This window comes from Elephas maximus, chromosome 4, assembly GCF_024166365.1.
Source record: "Elephas maximus indicus isolate mEleMax1 chromosome 4, mEleMax1 primary haplotype, whole genome shotgun sequence".
Taxonomy (NCBI): domain Eukaryota; kingdom Metazoa; phylum Chordata; class Mammalia; order Proboscidea; family Elephantidae; genus Elephas; species Elephas maximus.
In genome coordinates, this window is record NC_064822.1 from 121605283 (window position 1) to 121623853 (window position 18571).

Here is an 18571-nt window from a genome sequence, read left to right on the forward strand (position 1 = left end):
CAAGAGACAGAAAATGTTCTCATCTTCCATTCTTCCTCTGCCCCTTTCAGTCTAAGCTGATAGGTTTTTTGATGTGGTAGTTGGTTAGATCCACCAGTAACAGGCTTAAACTCATTAACAAAAGATTGTGTAGCCACGTCCTTGGTGAACATTCTAGGACATGTGTTCTTAGTTTACACAATAGAATTTTCCAAATCTTTAAGTTCTGTTTTCATTTTGTGCAGTTCATCTTTAACTCCATCTCTTTCCTCTTGCATTTTACTGTAAGCAACAAGGAGAAACCACATGGCCCTTTTAAGATCTTGTTAGAAATCTCATCAGCCACATATTCATCACTTATAAGTTCTACCTTCCACCAAACATTTGAACATAACTCAGACAAATTCTTTGCCACTGCATGAAAAGCATTACTCTTGCTCCATTGTTCATTCACATGTTCATCACTTTCTTTTAAAGCCTCATCAGAAGCACATTTAACATTCTCATTTCTAACACCATTCTGTTGCTGGTGCCATATGCTTTCCCTAAGATGGGAAAGACTTTTTGTATAGCTTTCCTCACTTCCTTCTGAGCCCTCACCAGAACTGTCTTTGACATCCATAATCCTATCAACAGTCTCTTCAAGGCAATCTAGGTTTTTACTATTAGGCATCTTAAAACTCTTCCAGACTCTATTCCTTACCCAATTCCAAAATGGTTTCCACATTTTAGGTATCTGTGAGAAGCACCACACTCTTCTGGTACCAAATTCTGTCTTAGTTATTCAGTGAAGATACCACAAATGGATGACTTTAACAAACAGAAATTTATTCTGCCACAGTTTAGGAGGCTAGAAGTCCAAATTCAGGATGCCAGCATTAGGGGAAGGTCTTCTCTCTCTGTCGGCTCTGGAGGAAAATGTCCTTGTCTCCTTTCAACATCTTTGGGCCTGGCGTTCCTTGATCTCCACGTATTTTGGCATCCATCTTCCCCTAGGTCTAGGAGGTTCTCAGCCCAGGATCCCAGGTCCAAAGGATGCACTCCGATCCCAGCTCTTCTTTCTTGATGGCAGTGAGGTCCCTCTCCTCTCTGCTCACTTGTCTCTCCTTTTACCTCTTGTCACTTAAAAGGTATGAATCAAGCAAGGAGTTGACTTGAGTAAAGGTGGTGACTTAATATGGGTGTTGCTTGAGTCACATCCTCTAGTAAAGATGTGACTTAAGATACACCCCACCCTAATCCCACCTCATTGAGGTTTTAGGTTTTAAAACATGTAAAATAGAGGATCACAAATAGAGGACAATTACATACTACCGGGAATCATGGCCTAGCCAAGTTGACATATATTTTTAGTGGACGCAATTCAATCCATGTCAGTGAGCTTTGAGAGAACTAGAAGAGAAACATATGTGGTCAATCTGTATAAAAAAAAAAAAAAATGTATAGCCAGTAAATAATATATTTTAGATGAAGTGTGGTACAAAAAACAAGATTACCTGAGGTCATGCCAAAGATAGCAATTAAAGTGGGTTCTGAAATGCTTGTGACTCTATGAATACGAATTTGAAACTTCTCTCTCTCAAAAAAAAAAAAAAAATCAATTGACAAAAGAAGAGAAAAATAATGAGCAAATATTTGGAAAATATTGCCAATTAGAAAAGCTTAAAGTAATTGGGAGCATTTACCCTCGAGGTGATAAGCTGGCAGTGAGGGATGACTTAGTGCTGGGATATTATGTTTAGTTCTCGTCCCATCTTTCATGTAAACAGACAAGCAAACAAAATGTAAAAAGTCTATCTCAAAAGAAATGTTAATGGGAAGATTTTCCTAATACCAAAATACCTGTTTAGAGAGTTCCAGAATTTTTTTTTTTTCACATAGACTGAAATGGTTTAGACAAGTGTTGTAAATCCAGTATTATATGAAGGAGTATACAGACATAATGTAGAGGCCTAGACTGGAACAGTAAAAAACAAAATTGCATAATAATAAATACAGCAGTCCTCATTTACAGGACTTCTATGTCTATCGACCAAAGCAGAGCCAGATGCCTCAAGACAATACCCAAATTTCACATAAAATTTTTCTGATTAGGCACTAATCCATCTTTGAAAAGTCACCTAAGGTCTGAAATATGCAGTATAATGACATTGTGGGTATGTATATTTTCAACTAGTTGAATAAATATAGTATACAGATTATTCCTTTTTTCTTTTATACTTAAATAATACATTAAAGTGATATTTATACCACTGTTGATCTTAAATCAATTTTATTTTACTGTCTTGTTAGTTTGAAAATGGGCCAAAGACAAGAATATCAAATTAATGGAGAGTAGATAACTAAAAACAAAATGCACAATAAATCAGTATGTTCTCAATACGAATGGGCAAGAGTATTTAAAGCAAAAAACATTAATTTGTAAATTAATTTTAGGTAAATAAAATATTAAAAGGAAAAGCACGTTATAGTAAAGACATTGAATGACCAGTATCAAACTGTACAAATGTAAAAAATATTGTGTATTTTACATAATAGGTGCTCTTAAAATATGTAATTCATGTGGCCTTAATTTTGTGATTTAATTAGGTCAGCAAGGATACAATTAAGAGAGGCTCTTACTTCACTGGAGGCACAGACTCAATTGTTCTGGCCATATACTTACAGGCATTAATTGACCTAATATAAACATTTTGATGGTAGGGAAATAGTTTTATGGATGGATCTATTTTACAAGTAAAAAAAAATGTTATTCATTCTAGGCAACCTCATAAGTAGAGATATCATATATATCTAAGATAAATGCATTAATGTTTAAGATGGGTTTGAATACTGAATTCATTACTTGTGAATTCTGTGACTAGAGATAAGTCCCTTAATGGTCTCCACGCCTCAGGTTCCAAATCTGTGATATGTTAATGGGAGGATTAAATGAGTTGATATATTCAAAGCACTAAGAACAGCAAAACCCATTGCTATTGAGTCAATTCAGACTCATAGCGACCCTACAGGACAGAGAAGAAGTGCTCCATAGGGCATCCAAGGAGTGGCTGATGGATTCGAACTGTCAACATTTTGGTTAGCAGCTGTCTTAGTCATCTAGTTCTGCTATAACAGAAATACCACAAGTGGATGGCTTTAACAAAGAGAAGTTTATTTCCTCACAGTAAAGTAGGCTAAAAGTTCAAATTCAGGGTGTCAGCTCCAGGGGAAGGCTTTATCTCTCTGTTGGCCTTCTCATCAATTATCTCCTTGACTAGGAGCTTCTCCATGCAGGGATCCTAGGTCCAAAGGACGTGCTCTGCTCCCAGCACTGCTTTCTTGGTGGTATGAGGTCCCCTACTTAATGCTTGCTTCCCTTTCCTTTTATCTCTTGTAAGATAAAAGGGGATGCAGGCTACACCCCAGGGAAATTCCCTTTACATTGGATCAGGGATATGACCTTAGTAAGGATGTTACAACCCCACCATAATCCTCTTTAACATAAAATTACAATCACAAAATGGAGGACAGCCACACAATGCTGGGAACCATGGCTCAGCCAAATTGATTCACACATTTTGGGGGGGACATAATTCAATCCATGACAGCAGCCTATTAACCACTGTACCACCAGGGCTCTAAGGGCTTTCTAAATTGTAGCTATTATTACTATTACAATCATTAAGGAACGGTTCTATAGGTAGAATACTCATCAAATCTTGAATAATATCTTCTTAGTAATATAACGGCAAAATATATCAGTTTTAGCTCTTAGTTAATCCAAGTGTAAGCACAAGAGACTAGAAATAAACTCAAATACTATAGTCAACAGCATTAACTATTTAAATTCATTTAAAAAAATATATTAAATGCCTTCTGTGTGCAGCCATTGAGCTGGATAGTAATTAAAATATAAAAATGACTAAATATTAGCCTCAGCCTTCAAAATTTACAGTTTAGTTAGGCTGATAATTCCATAGTAACTGTTGATACAGTATTAAAAGCACTGTCACAAAGAAAGGGCCTAAAAGAGTAAAAGGGGAAGTTGTCAATTTTCTCCTTGCGGTTCTGTGATAAAATGGATTTACTGACACTCCTTAAGATAGATATTAAAGCAGGAGGCTGATGAGAATGGCATGTGAGGTAGAGTATGTCCACAGACCTGAGAGTAGTGCAGTTGGAAGCAAAAGGCATGTATGATGGGATGAGAGTAAACAAGGAAGGACCCTTAACCTTGAAACCTGAACATTAGGCAGAAGAGTCCATATTTTCTTCAGAAACAAGGGGTGATTGTTATTAAATATTCTTTTTTTTTTTTTTTTTCCTTTTTAAGGAGTAGAAATGCCACATGGAAGATATATTTTTGAAAGATCCATTTGATTGGCTATCTTGAATGGGTTAAATGAGGAAAGCACAAAAGTGGGAAAAAGTTATAAAGCTTTTCATAAGTCTACCTGAAAGTAATGAAAGCATAAAGAATGCATATGGGAAGGCCGTTGCTGTTGTTAGGTGTCGTCAAGTCGATTCCAACTCATAACAACCCTATGTACAACAGAATGAAACACTGCCTAGTCCTGCACCTTCATTCACATTCCTTGTTATGCTTGAGCTCATTGTTGCAGCCACTGTATCAATCCAACTCATTGAGGGTCTTCCTCTTTTTTGCTGATCCTCTACTTTACGAAGCATGACGTCCTTCTCCAGGGACTGACGCCTCCTGATAACAAGTTGAAAGTACATAAGATGTAGTCTCTCCATCCTTGCTTCTAAGGATCATTCTGGCTATACTTCTTCCAAGATAGATACGTTCGTTCTTTTGGCAGTCCATGGTATATTCAATGTTCTTCTCCAATACCACAATTCAAAGGTGTCAATTCTTCTTCGGTCTTCCTTATCCATTGCTCAGCTTTTGCATGCATATGAGGTGACTGAAAACATGATGGCTTGGGTCAGGCCCATCTTAGTCCTTAAAGTGACACCTTTGCTTTTGAACACATTAAAGAAGTCTTTAGCAGCAGATTTGTCCAATGCAATGCATCTTTTAATTTTCTTGACTGTTGCTTCCGTGGGTGTTGATTGCTGATACAAGTTAAATGAAATCCTTGACAACTTCAATCCTTTCCCTGTTTATCATAATGTTGCTTTTTTGGTCCAGTTGTGAGGATTTTTATTTTCTTTATATTGAGGTGTAATCCATACCAAAGGCTGTGGTCTTTGATCTTCATCAGTGAGTGCTTCAAGTCCTCTTCACTTTCAGCAAGCAGGGTTGTGTCATCTGCATTACGCGGGTTGTTAATGAGTCTTCTTCCAATTATGATGCCCTGTTTTTCTTCATATAGTCCACCTTCTTGAATTATTTTCTCAGCGTACAGATTGAATAAGTATGGTGAAAGGACACAACTATGACACACTCTTTTCCTGACCTTAAACCATGCAGTATCCCCTTGTTCTGTTCAAATGACTGCCTCTTGACCTGTGTACAGGTTCCTCATGAGCATAACTAAGTGTTCTGGAATTCCCATTCTTCACAATGTTATCTGTAATTTATTATGATCTGCACAGTTGAATGCCTTTGCATAGTCAATAAAACACAGGTAAACATCTTTCTGGTGTTCCCTGTCGATGTATTGCTGCAGCTGCTTTTGAATGATATTCATTAAAAGTTTACTTGCCTGTAGTATTAAGGATATTGTTTGATAATTTCCACTTTCTGTTGGATCACCCTTCTTTGGAATAAGCATAAATATGGATCTCTTCTAGTAGGTTGGCCAGGTAGCCGTTTTCCAAATTTCCTGGCATAGGTGAGTGAACACTTCCTGCACTGCATCCATTTGTTGAAACATCTCGATTGGTATTCTGTCAATTCCTGGAGCCTTGTTTTTGCCAGTGCCTTCACTGCAGCTTTGACCTCTTCCTTTAGTACCATCGGTTCCTGAAACGGTTGCACGTAGACCAATTCTTTATGGTATAGCGACTCTGTGTATTCCTTCCATCTTCTTTTGATGCTTCCTGTCTCATTTAATGTTTTTCCTGTAGAATCCTTCAAATTTGCAACTCAAGGCTTGAATTTTTCTTCACTTCTTACAGCTTGAGAAATGCCAAGAGTGTTCTTCCCTTTTGGTTTTCTAACTCCAGGTTTTTGCACATGTCATTATAACACTTTACTTTGTCTTCTCAAGCTGCCTTTTGAAATTGTCTGTTCAGCTCTTTTACTCCATCATTTCTTCTACTTGCTTTAGCTACATGATGCTCAAGAGCAACTTTCAGAGTCTCTTCTGACATCCATTTTGATCTTTTTTCTTTCCTGTCTTTTTAACATCTTCTTGCTTTCTTCATGTATGATGCCCTTCCACAACTCCTCGTCTTCAGTCGTTAGTGTTCAAAGCATCAAATCTATTCTTGCCCTGGTCTCTAAATTCAGAAGATGAGAAGGTAGGTGCTATACATAAAGGGGATTGTGGAAGTAAATCAACAGGACCTACTGGTTGCCTAGAGGGGTGAAAGGAGAAGTTGAAGGCATCCCCTAAGATGCAAGCCTAATGCTTCAGGAAGAAGTGCTGTTCTTACAGATATGAAACAGTTAACAAAAAAAAAAAAACCTAAAAGTAGAAAATAGTTAGGTTTTAAACACAATGGATTTCAGATTTGAGCAACACATTCCAGTATGTTACACAGTTAGAAAACGAGATGCTGGCATTATGCAAGATCCTTAACAACTCTCAAAGACTAAGAAGATTTTAGATCCAAATGAATAATTTAAAGAAGCTATTACAGAAAGAAAAAATAAATTGAAGAGGCACTAAAGAATGCTCATTTGGGAAGAGAGAAAAGAGAATGACAACCAGTAAAGATGAATGAATTCTTGTGGAGACGAAAGAAGGGTGACACCAGGTAAGCATAGGGTCACAAAAGTAAAGGGCAGATTGTTGTTGTTGTTAGGTGCTGTCGAGTCAGTTCCAACTCATAGCGACCCTATACACAACAGAACAAAACATTGCCCGGTCCTGTGCCATCTTTACAATCGTTGTTATGCTTGAGCTCATGGTTGCAGCCAATGTGTCCATCCACCTCGTTGAGGGTCTTCCTCTTTTCCGCTGACTCTGTACTCTGCCAAGCATGATGTCCTTCTCCAGGGACTGATCCCTCCTGACAACACCTCCAAAGTATGTAAGAAGCAGTCTCGCCATCCTTGCTTCTAAGGAACATTCTGGCTGTACTTCTAAAAAAAAAAAACTACTTCTAAGACAGATTTATTCATTCTTTTGGCAGCCCATGGTATATTCAATATTCTTCGCCAGCACCACAATTTAAAGGCGTCAACTCTTCTTCAGTCTTCCTTACTCATGGTCCAGCTTTCACACGCATATGATGCATTTGAAAATACCATGACTTGGGTCAGGCGCACGTTAGTCTTCAGGGTGACATCTTTGCTCTTCAACACTGTGAAGAGGTCTTTCCAGCACATTTACCCCATGCAATGTGTCTTTTGATTTCTTGACTGATGCTTCTATGTCTGTCGATTGTGGATCCAAGTAAAATGAAATCCTTGACAACTTCAAACTTTTCTCCATTTATCATGATGTTGCTCATTGGTCCAGTCGTTAGCATTTTTGTTTTCTTTATGTTGAGGTGTAATCCATACTGAAGGCTATGGTCTTTGATTCTCATTAGTAAGTGCTTCAAGTCCTCTTCACTTTCAGCAAGCAAGGTTGTGTCATCTGCATAACGCAGGTTGTTAATGAGTCTTCCTCCAATCTTGATGCCCCATTCTTCCTCATACAGTCCAGCTTCTCAGATTATTTTTTCAGAGTACAGATTAAATAGGTATGGTGAAAGGATACAACGCCAATGCACACCTTTCCTGACTTTAAACCAATCAGTATCCCCTTGTTCCATCCGAACAACTGCTTCTTGATCTATGTAAAGGTTCCTCATGAGCACAATTAAGTGTTCTGGAATTCCCATTCTTTGCAACGTTAGCCATAGTTTGTTATGATCCACACAGTCAAATGCCTTTGCATAATCAATAAAACACAGGTAAACATCCTTCTGCTATTCTCTGCTTTCAGCCAGGATCCATCTGACATCAGCAGTGATATCCCTGGTTCCAAGTCCTCTTCTGAAACTGGCCTGAATTTCTGGCAGTTCCCTGTAGCTGTTTTTGAATGATCTTCAGCAGAATTTTGCTTGTGTGTGATATTAATGATATTGTTCTATAATTTCCACATTCAGTTGGATCACCTTTCTTGGGAATAGGCATAAATATAGATCTCTTCCAATCAGTGGGCCAGGAAGCTGTCTTCCGTATTTCTTGGCATAGATGAGGGAGCACCTACAGCGCTACATCTGTTTGTTGAAACATCTCAATTGATATTCCATCAATTCCTGGAGCCATGTTTTTCACCAATGCCTTCAGAGCAGCTTGGACTTCTTCCTTCAGTACCATCGGTTCCTGATCATAGGCCACCTCTTGAAATAGCTGAATATCAACTAATTCTTTCTGGTATAGAGACTCTGTGTATTCCTTCCATCTTCTTTTGATGCTTCCTGTGTCGTTTAATATTTTCCCCATGGAATCCTTCACTATTGCAACTCGAGGCTTGAATTTTTTCTTCAGTTCTTTCAGCTTGAGAAACGCTGAGCATGTTCTTCCCTTTTGGTTTTCCATCTCCAGCTCTTTGCACATGTTATTATGATACTTTACTTTGTCTTCTTGAGAGGCCCTTTGAAATCTTCTGTTCGGCTCTTTTACTTCATCAGTTCTTCCTTTTGCTTTAGCTGTTCGACGCTCAAGAGCAAGTTTCAGAGTCTCCTCTGACATCCACCTTGGTCTTTTCTTTCTTTCCTGTCTTTTCAGTGACCTCTTGCTTTCTTCATGGATGATGTCCTTGATGTCATTCCACAACTCGTCTGGTCTTCCGTCACTAGTGTTCAATGTGTCAAATCTATTCTTCAGATGGTCTCTAAATTCAGGTGGGATATATTCAAGGTCATATTTTGGCTCTCGTGGACTTGTTCTGATTTTCTTCAGTTTCAGCTTGAACTTGCATATGAGCAACTGATGGTTTGTTCCACAGTCATCCCCTGGCCTTGTTCTGACTGATGATATTGTGCTTTTCCATCGTCTCTTTCCACAGATGTAGTCAATTTGATTTCTGTGTGTTCCATCTGGTGAGGTCCATATGTATAGTCGCCGTTTATGTTGGTGAAAGAAGGTATTTGCAATGAAGAAGTCGTTGGTCTTGCAAAATTCTATCATTGGATCTCCGGCATTGTTTCTATCACCAAGGCCGTATTTTCCAAGTACTGATCCTCCTTCTTTGTTTCCAACTTTCACTTTCCAATCACCAGTAATTATCAATGCATCTTGATTGCATGATCGATAAAATTCAGACTGCAGTAGCTGATAAATATCTTCTATTTTTTTCATCTTTGGCTCTAGTGGTTGGTGTGTAAATTTGAATAATAGTCATATTAACTGGTCTTCCTTGTAGGTGCATGGATATTTTCCTAGCACTGACAGCGTTGTACTTCAGGATACATCTTGAAATATTCTTTTTGACAATGAATGCAACACTATTCCTCTTCGAGTTGTCATTCCCAGCATAGTGAGTATGATTGTCCGATTCAAAATGGCCAATACCAGTCCATTTCAGCTCACTAATGCCTAGGATATCAATGCTTATGTGTTCCATTTCATTTTTGACGATTTCCAATTTTCCTAGATTCATACCTCGTACATTCCAGGTTCCGATTATTAATGGATGTTTGCAGCTGTTTCTTCTCATTTTGAGTCGTGCCACATCATCAAGTGAAGGTCCCAAAACCTTTACTCCATGCACGTCATTAAGGTCGACTCTACTTTGAGGAGGCAGCTCTTCCCCAGTCATCTTTTGAGTGCCTTCCATCCTGGGGGTCTCATCTTCCAGCACTATATCAGACAATGTTCCACTGCTATTCATAAGGTTTTCACTGGCTGATGCTTTTCAGAAATAGACTGCCGGGCTCTTTTTCCTAGTCTGTCTTAGTCTGGAAGCTCAGCTGAAACCTGTCCTCTATGCGTGACCCTGCTGGTATCTGAACACCGGTGGCATAGCTTCCAACATCACAGCAAGACACAAGCCCCCACAGTACGACAAACTGACAGAGAGGTGGGGGCAGGTATTTTATAAAAATATGTACATATATAAATATACACTTAGGTGTGTGTATATATGACGTATATATGATGGAAACAATGAATGATAAAGTAGGGTCATGAAAGACAAGGAAAATATTACGTTCAGAATTTCAAGAGGGGAGGACTTGGAAAACATGGAAGAGTTGTCCCAGAGAATACAAGCAAAAGGAAACATGAGAAAAATAAGATGATTATTCAAATACTAGTGAAGGCATACTACCATAAATATAATTTTGTTGATTTTATGACTTCTCGCTTTATTTTCTGCCTGAGGAGGGAAAGGAAACCCTGGTTGCATAGTGGTTAAGTGCTATGGCTGCTAACCAAAGGGCTGGCAGTTCAAATCCGCCAGGCACTCCTTGGAAGCTGTATGGGGCAGTTCTACTCTGTCCTATAGGGTCGCTGTGAGTTGAAATCGACTTGACTGTACTGGGTTTTTTTTTTGTTTGTTTTTGAGGAGGGAAAAACGGAGAAAGCAAGAAAAGAACCCAAACGAGTGCTTAGGACTGGGTGTTAGCAGGGAGAAATGGTGGAAATTCTGTCATAAAATGGCTAAAAGGTTTATAGAAAATTGACTCAGAAAGTGTCTAACCATGGCTAGTAACAGAACCAAAAGAAGCCTGGACTAAGTGATAGATTGAGAAAAGCAAAAGAATAAAAAGGACATAAAAATCATAATTAGGCAGGAAAACACATTCAGCAGGGGAAAAAAGTATGAAAAATGAGTTGGCCCCTTCCAGGTAAGTTAGATAAAGGTGAGGAATTCAAGCTGAAAGTCTCTGTGTTGAGGACATCTAGTAACAAGACATTAAAAACATGTTGTTTTCCTGTTCTTTAACAGATCAAACTTTGGATCAATCGCAAATAAGTAATGTGAAAGGGAAATTAAGATTAATTCTTCCTATAGAATATATTAAAGATAATTACTTTAAATTTGTCATAATTACATTATTTTCTTCCTTTAAAGAAATTTTTTGGTACTAGACCTTTAGGTCTACTTACTTCTATGACTTCTATTAGTGCCAATTAAGATAAGTCCGTCATTCGCTTATTCATTCACTCACGAATCTACCCACTCAACATATGAATGTGTAACATGTTCAAAGCACTGTATCAGAATATTTGTCAAAAATAGGATACAGATGCTATTTTCTTACAGCTATTGTATAGTTGCAGAAGTGAACAAAACTTAAATGATCACAGAGACAGAATATATGAAATTTCCATGGGAGCTTTAAACAAAACAAGGTGGCCTGGTAAAGGAAAATATCTCTTAGCAAATGACACACGACCTGTGGTATGAAGGATAAGAAAGTAATAGATGTTTTTGTGTATGATTGCTGGAGTTGGGGTTGGGGTGATTGGTGATTAGAAGTTACATATTCTCAGGAGAGGGGTCATCATATGAAAAGACATGAGAATGTAAGAGAGTAAGACGTATTTGAAGTATTCCATTCAAGGAAGTGAAACTGTCCAATATGATTAGAGTACAGAAATAGATAGGGAGATACAGCAATGTTTTGTGATCCATTTTAAGGATATATGTCTCCATTCTAAATGCAATTGGATGCCACTGAGGATATTAAGCAGGGGTTATCATAACTAGATTGCATTCTGAGATCACTCTGACTGCAGGGTAGAGAACAGTTTATATAGAAGTATGTGCAAATAAAGAAAGAACACTTAGTATTGCAATAGACTAGAATATGTGCAGCTGACTTAATCAAGTATTGGAAGAATGAGAAGCTAATGAATTTATAAGATATTTAGGAGGTACAATTGACTGACAGGACTTAGTGATGGATGGCATGAGAGTGAAGGTGAGTGAATTCTCAAGACTGACTATTTTTGGCACAGCTAGATGAATGATGATATCATTTACTGAGATGAACTCAGGAGGAGTACCATGTTTTGGAGGTGAGCTGAAATGTTTTGTCTTTGAGATACCACACTTGGTATTCCTTTGAGATTTTTTGATGGGAATATGAAGTCAGCAAATGGATACTTAGGTTTAGAGCCCAATGGATGGGTCTAGACTAAAAATGTAAATCTGGAAGTCACCAAGGCATAGGGGACCATTGAAGCAAGGGACATGAATGAGATCATCAGGAAGATAGTATAGATTGAGAAAAGCAGAGAATTTAAGACCGGTTTCTGATTTTGGAAGAAGGATAAAACTGCAAAGGAGTGATCAGCAAAGAAGTGGGAAATCCGGGACACATGTGTCATGAAAACAAAAGGAAGGTAGTTTTTTTGTTTGTTATTTTTGTTTTTGTTCTTCTAAAGACTTCCAAGGGTAAGCAGTAATACCTAACCCTGCTGAGAACTCATATAAGTTGAGGCATGAAAAGATGTCAATTGACTTAGTGGACACAGAAATCATTTAGTAATCTTAGACAAAACCATTTAGTGGAGTGATGAAAATAGAAAACAGATTAGAGTGGTTTGAGATATGAGTGGAAAAAGTGAGGAAATAATGACTGGAAAAATTAAAAAGTTGGTCAAGAAGTTTCTCTTTAAAAGAAGGCAAGGACTCTTCCCATCATTATGAAATAACTGGAATTGGACTTATTCTCCTGACATAAACAACTAGAACACTGGACACAGCATAAAAAACAACTATTTTCAGGTATTGCTCAGCGGACAAGGCAGAACTGTAGCCCATGAGAGAATGAGATGCCTTGCTTTTCTGTCTCGAGATCTCTTCTGGACCTTAGTGCAAGAAGAAAGATGCAAAAAATGCATGGAATTGTCACATAGATGAAGAGACAGAGTTGAGTATTCAGCAAGGGATGGTGGTGAAATTTGCAGGACAAATTACCAGAGGGAAGGAAGATAACAATGAAAGAACTTAATAAATCTGAATAGGGCCTTCTTTGAATTTACTGCTGAAAATAAGGCCACAAATGCATAGGTAGAAACTTCATGAGGCTGACTGGAAAAAAAATGACCAGGTAGATTTAAGGACAGGAATTCCCAGAGCTCACATAAGGCTGGAAGACAGTCATATTTTGGCCAGAAAAATGGAGAGAACTCATTTAATACCTGGAGGTTTCAGTAAACACACTAGCAGGATCATACTGTACCAGTAAAACTAAACTAGCTCTAAAACAGTGCTTCTCAACAGGGGATGATTTTGTGCTCCCAGGGAACATTTGGTAATGTTTGGAGACACTTTTGGTTGTCACAACTTGGGTAAAAGGGTAGTATTGGCATGTACTAAGTGGAGGCTAGGGATGCTACTTAACATCCTACAATGCACACAACAGCCTCCCATGGCAAAGAATTATCTGACTAAAACTATCAATAGCACAGAGGTTGGAAATCTTGCCTTAGAGGAAAGGCAGAACTATTCTTTAATCTAGGCAAGGGGCCCTGCCCCTGGCCTCATGCCTCAATGAGCCCCCATGCTTTGCCTTCTCAAAAGAAGTCCCCCTCCAATGCCTGGGAATAATTGAAAGTGGAAGTGACACATAAGTGGAGCACCCTGAACCCTGACTAGAGTCCCAGTCCCCATTTCTTCCTTCAGGGCTCTCAGAATCTTCCCATGCATGGGGTCAATTAAATGTCCAAAGAGGGCCTGGCACTCATGTTTATGGAATTGCCTAAGGTCTGCATGATGAATGAGGTCTGGCAAGCAGATCACTCTGGCTCCCAATACTTTACAAACTCTTCTATTAAATAGAAGGACAGGAAACACTTCCCAACTAATTTTATGAGGGCTTTATTACCCTGATGCTAAAATCAGACAAAGACATCACAAGAAAAAGAGACTATGGACCTAGATCTCTTACGCAAAATTCCTCAACAACAACAAAAAACTAGTAAACAAAATCCAACAACATGTAAAAGGATTATACACCATGACCAAGTGGGATTTGTCTCAGGAATGCAAGGTTAGTTCAATAAAAAAAAAAAAAAATCAATTGACTTAATATACCATATTACTAGAAAGAAAGACAAAAAATACATTACCTCAAAAGATGTTGAAAAAGCACTTAACAAAACCAACTCACATTTAGGATTTAATAGCAGGAAACTTTCTCTACATGATAAAAGGTATTTACAAAAAAGCCACAGATAATATCATACTGGCGAATGAACAAATGTCTTCCCACTTAAGATCCAGAACAAGGTAAGGATGTCTGCTCTTGCCACATTTATTTAAGATTGTACTGAAAGTTCTAATCAGGGCAATTAGGCAAGAAAAATAAATCAAAGGCATACAGATTGAAAAGGAACAAGTAAAACTTTTTCAATTTTCAGGTATCATGATCCTGTATATAGAAAATCACAAGGAACCCCAAAAAAGAAAGAAAAACACTAGAGCTAATGAACAAGCTCAGCAAGGTTGCAGGATACAAAATCAATATACAAATATCAATTACATTTCTATGAAATTAATAACTAATTCCATTGATAAAGCATCAAAAGAGAACAAAGATCTAAGAAATAAATTTAAGGAGGCAAAAGATTTATACACTGAAAGCCACAAAACATTACTAAAAGAAATTAAAGAAGATCTAAATAAATGGATAGATCTTGAAATGTTCTTTTTGACGATGAATGCAATGCCGTTCCTATTCAAGTTTTCATTCCTGGCATAGTAGACTATAGTCTAGGTATTGTCTGATTCAAAATGGCCAATACCAGTCCATTTCAGCTCGCATGGCATCATATGCATGTGAAAGCTGGACAATGAATAAGGAAGACCAAGGAAGAATTGATGCCTTTGAATTGTGGTGCTGGTGAAGAATATTGAATATACCATGGACTGTCAAAAGAACAAACAAATCTGTCTTAGAAGTACAAACAGAATGCTTCTTAGAAGCATGGATGGTGAGACTGCATCTTACATACTTTGGACATGTCAGGAGGGATCAGTCCCTGGAGAAGGACATCATGCTTGGCAAAGTACAGCGTCAGCGGAAAAGGGGAAGACCCTCAATGAGGTGGATTGACACAGGGGCTGCAACAATGGACTCAAGCCTAACAATGATTGTGAGGATGGCACAGGACCGCACAGTTTCTCCTTCTGTTGTGCGTACAGTCACTATGAGTTGGAACCGGCTCGAAAGCACCTAACAGCAACAACAAATAAATGGAGAAACACACCATGGATTACAAAACTTACTATTGTTAAAATCACAATATTCCCCAAATAGGTCTACAGATTCAACACAATTCCTATCAAAATCCAAGGTGGCTTTTTTATAGAAATTAGCAAGCTGATCTTAATTTTTTGTTTTTTTCTGGAAATGCAAAGGACTGGGAATAGCCAAAACGATCTTGAAAGAAAGAAGTTGGAAGACTCACTCTGATTTCAAAACTTACCACAAAGCTTACATTATCAAGACTGCGCAGTATTGGCATAACAACAGAAACATAAATAGAATTGAGAGTCTAAAAATAAAATTACACATGTGTGGTTAACTGATTTTCAACAAGGGAACCAAAATAATTCAATAAGGAAAAGAAGTCTTTTCAATAAATATGCTGAGACAACCAGATATCCACTTATCAAAGAATTAAGTCAGATATTTACCTAATACCATAAACAAAATTAACTCAAAATATATCAAAAACCTAAATGTAAGAGCTAAAATTATAAAAGTCTTAGGAGAAAAATGTGTAAATATTTGTGACCATAGATTAAGCAATGTGTTTGTTTATTAAACATGACTCTCAAAGCATAAGCAACTAAAGAAAAAATAGATAAACTGGACTTCATTAAGATTAAAAATTTTTTATTTCAAAGAATACAATTAATAAAAGAAAAAGACAACCCATATAATGGGAGAAAATATTTGCAATTCATATATCTGATAAGGGTATGATAATGGGAAGGTAAAATGTTCTATAGCTTGATACGGTAGTGGTAACATGGGTATACACGTTTAATAAAACTCATTAAAATATACACTTAAAAGGGTATATTTTATCATATAAAAATTATACCTCAACAAAATGGACAGGAGAAAAATACAAAGCTAGTTGTATTAAGAGAGTTGCTTTCTTTCTTCTTTTTTTTTTTTTAATGTGAGAGAGATTTGTGTGTACTTAGGTGCCAATTGGGAGAATCACCTGAGAGTCAAGGAAAGTTGAAAATACTGGAAAATAAATAGAAAGAGTTCTAAAGGTGGTGTTTAGAAACATGATCCATGGCCAATGGTATCCTGAAACTGGCTCATACCAACTCATGAGAGCCAATTATTAAATTACAGGGATTTTGCAAGCTGGTTATTAAATGTAAAACCAAAAAAAAAAAAAAAAATCCCCACACCTGTTGTCATCAAGTCAATTCTACAGGGCAGAGTAGAAATATAGCCATTATTAAAAATTAAATTGTATAAACTTATGACTAAATAAATTATATTTAAGAACAAAAGTAACAAATACTATGCAATTGCTTTATTACATTTTCTTAACTACAGTTTTAAGATACTTTTGTCTATCATATCTCTGTAGTGGAAATATTATACAATGACGTGCTACTGTACATTCCTTGCTAACACCATGTTCAGTGGTGTCAGGTTTGTAGTTTGACATTGGGCGTTTTGGAAATATTTACACCACAGAAATTGGCAAATGCTACCAATAAGAGTTTGATTTTTTTTTTGTTGATTGCCTAGGCTTAAAAAATTAATGGAGAAAATATTAAAAATGTAGATTAAACTTAAAAAATGTGCCATGTCTGTAACTGTTACCTCCTGCACAGAAAAAAACTGAAAATATATATTTCCAGTATTCAAAACTGATCATCTGTTTCAACAAACAAGTCATTCATGCCATCGACAAATGAGTGAAGTTCTGAAGATGAATCGAATGAAGTTACCATTTCGTTCTTTCACTTTCAACTTAATCATTAATGTAAATGAAAATATAAATCTACATTCATATCAGAATTATAGTCATTCATCAATAATGTAAGTGACATCTTTGCTGAATCAGATAGTGAGTATTTATCAGTAGTCTGATTTTGCTCAATCCTGATTGAACTGCAATAACAGGTTGGCTACATAAACAAGAGTATGGCCAAAATCAATAAAAGCCTACTAAAAGAATCGATTACGAAATGGAATCTACAAAACAGTACTGAATACTTTATTATTATTTGTTTATTCTGTGCCACACATCCTTCGTATCAATAAAAATTATGATAAACTTATATATATACATATTCACAAGCTTTTTGGAGTGTCAGTTGTTTAACATGAACCAACATACCACTATCCAAAGCCCACAGGGGTGGTTTGGCCTTAAACGGAAGAAACTCTTCCGTTGTAACAGGAGAGACGAGGAAAAGCAAGGATACAAAAGTAGAACTGCAGGCTTGTTAGCAAGAAATCAGAGGCACTGCTATTAAGTTACTTCGAATATATTTGTGAAGGAAGTGTAGTTTTAGGCTAAGAAATAGGTGAGTAGTAGATGTGTCAAAATTTTAATGTGTGTGAGAAAGGTGTGAATAGCTATAGTGAAGAAGTGGGAAGAGGAAAGTTGACAAAAGTGTAAGTCCCCACTTACTTGTGGCATCATTATACTTCATCCTACAGGAATCCGGGCAGAATAAGGCACAAATCCAGGATTTCAGGTCATTTTTAACACTGAGATTCGTAGGCACTACTCAACTGCAGATGGTTCAAGAAGGTTAAGTATTGAAAAGAGTATAGTGGTTTAGTAAATATGGGGTTATTGTTAATCATAGCGATAGAATGAGCAAAAAATGAACCCACTGCAGATTAAAGTATCTATCTGCAAATGGCCAGGGCTACCCCATTACCAAAGCTGGTTTAGAGCCATTGAAATCTATTAGCATCATTAACAATATAAATAAAACAGATCTACCTTCCACTGCTATGAATTAACTCTATTTTCATTCCCCAGCATTGACGTCACAGAAAATATAGGTCTGAATAGCATACACACGCACACACACACACACACACACACACACACACTAATGGTTTACCTGTTTCATTTTATTTCTTCTGCTTACTTTGCGTACGTGGATATTTAACACGGCATTCGAGGTTGAAACACACCCAGCGGCCCTGCAAAAGAAAGGCCTGGTGAACTGCTCCCATAAAGATTACGACCAAGAAAACTCTATGGAGTAGTTTTACTCTGTAACACATGGGGTTGTCTTGAATCAGAATCAATTTAAAGGCAATGGGTCTGGCTTGGCTACTACCTTTGTAAGTACGAGGACTAACACTTTATTTTGAAATTCCCTAGATTTCCAAATATGCCTCCAGCAAATGGGCAGGTCTCAGCTTAATAACTATTGCATAAACACAACCTAGACCAGGTGACTGTGGCTAAAAAGGAATTAATATCTCTCAATTTTTGAAAATTAATATTTGTTTCAGGTTTTTTTTTAAAAAACTATAACATTGAAAAACTTGGTTTTGAAACCCCGTCCAATTTTAG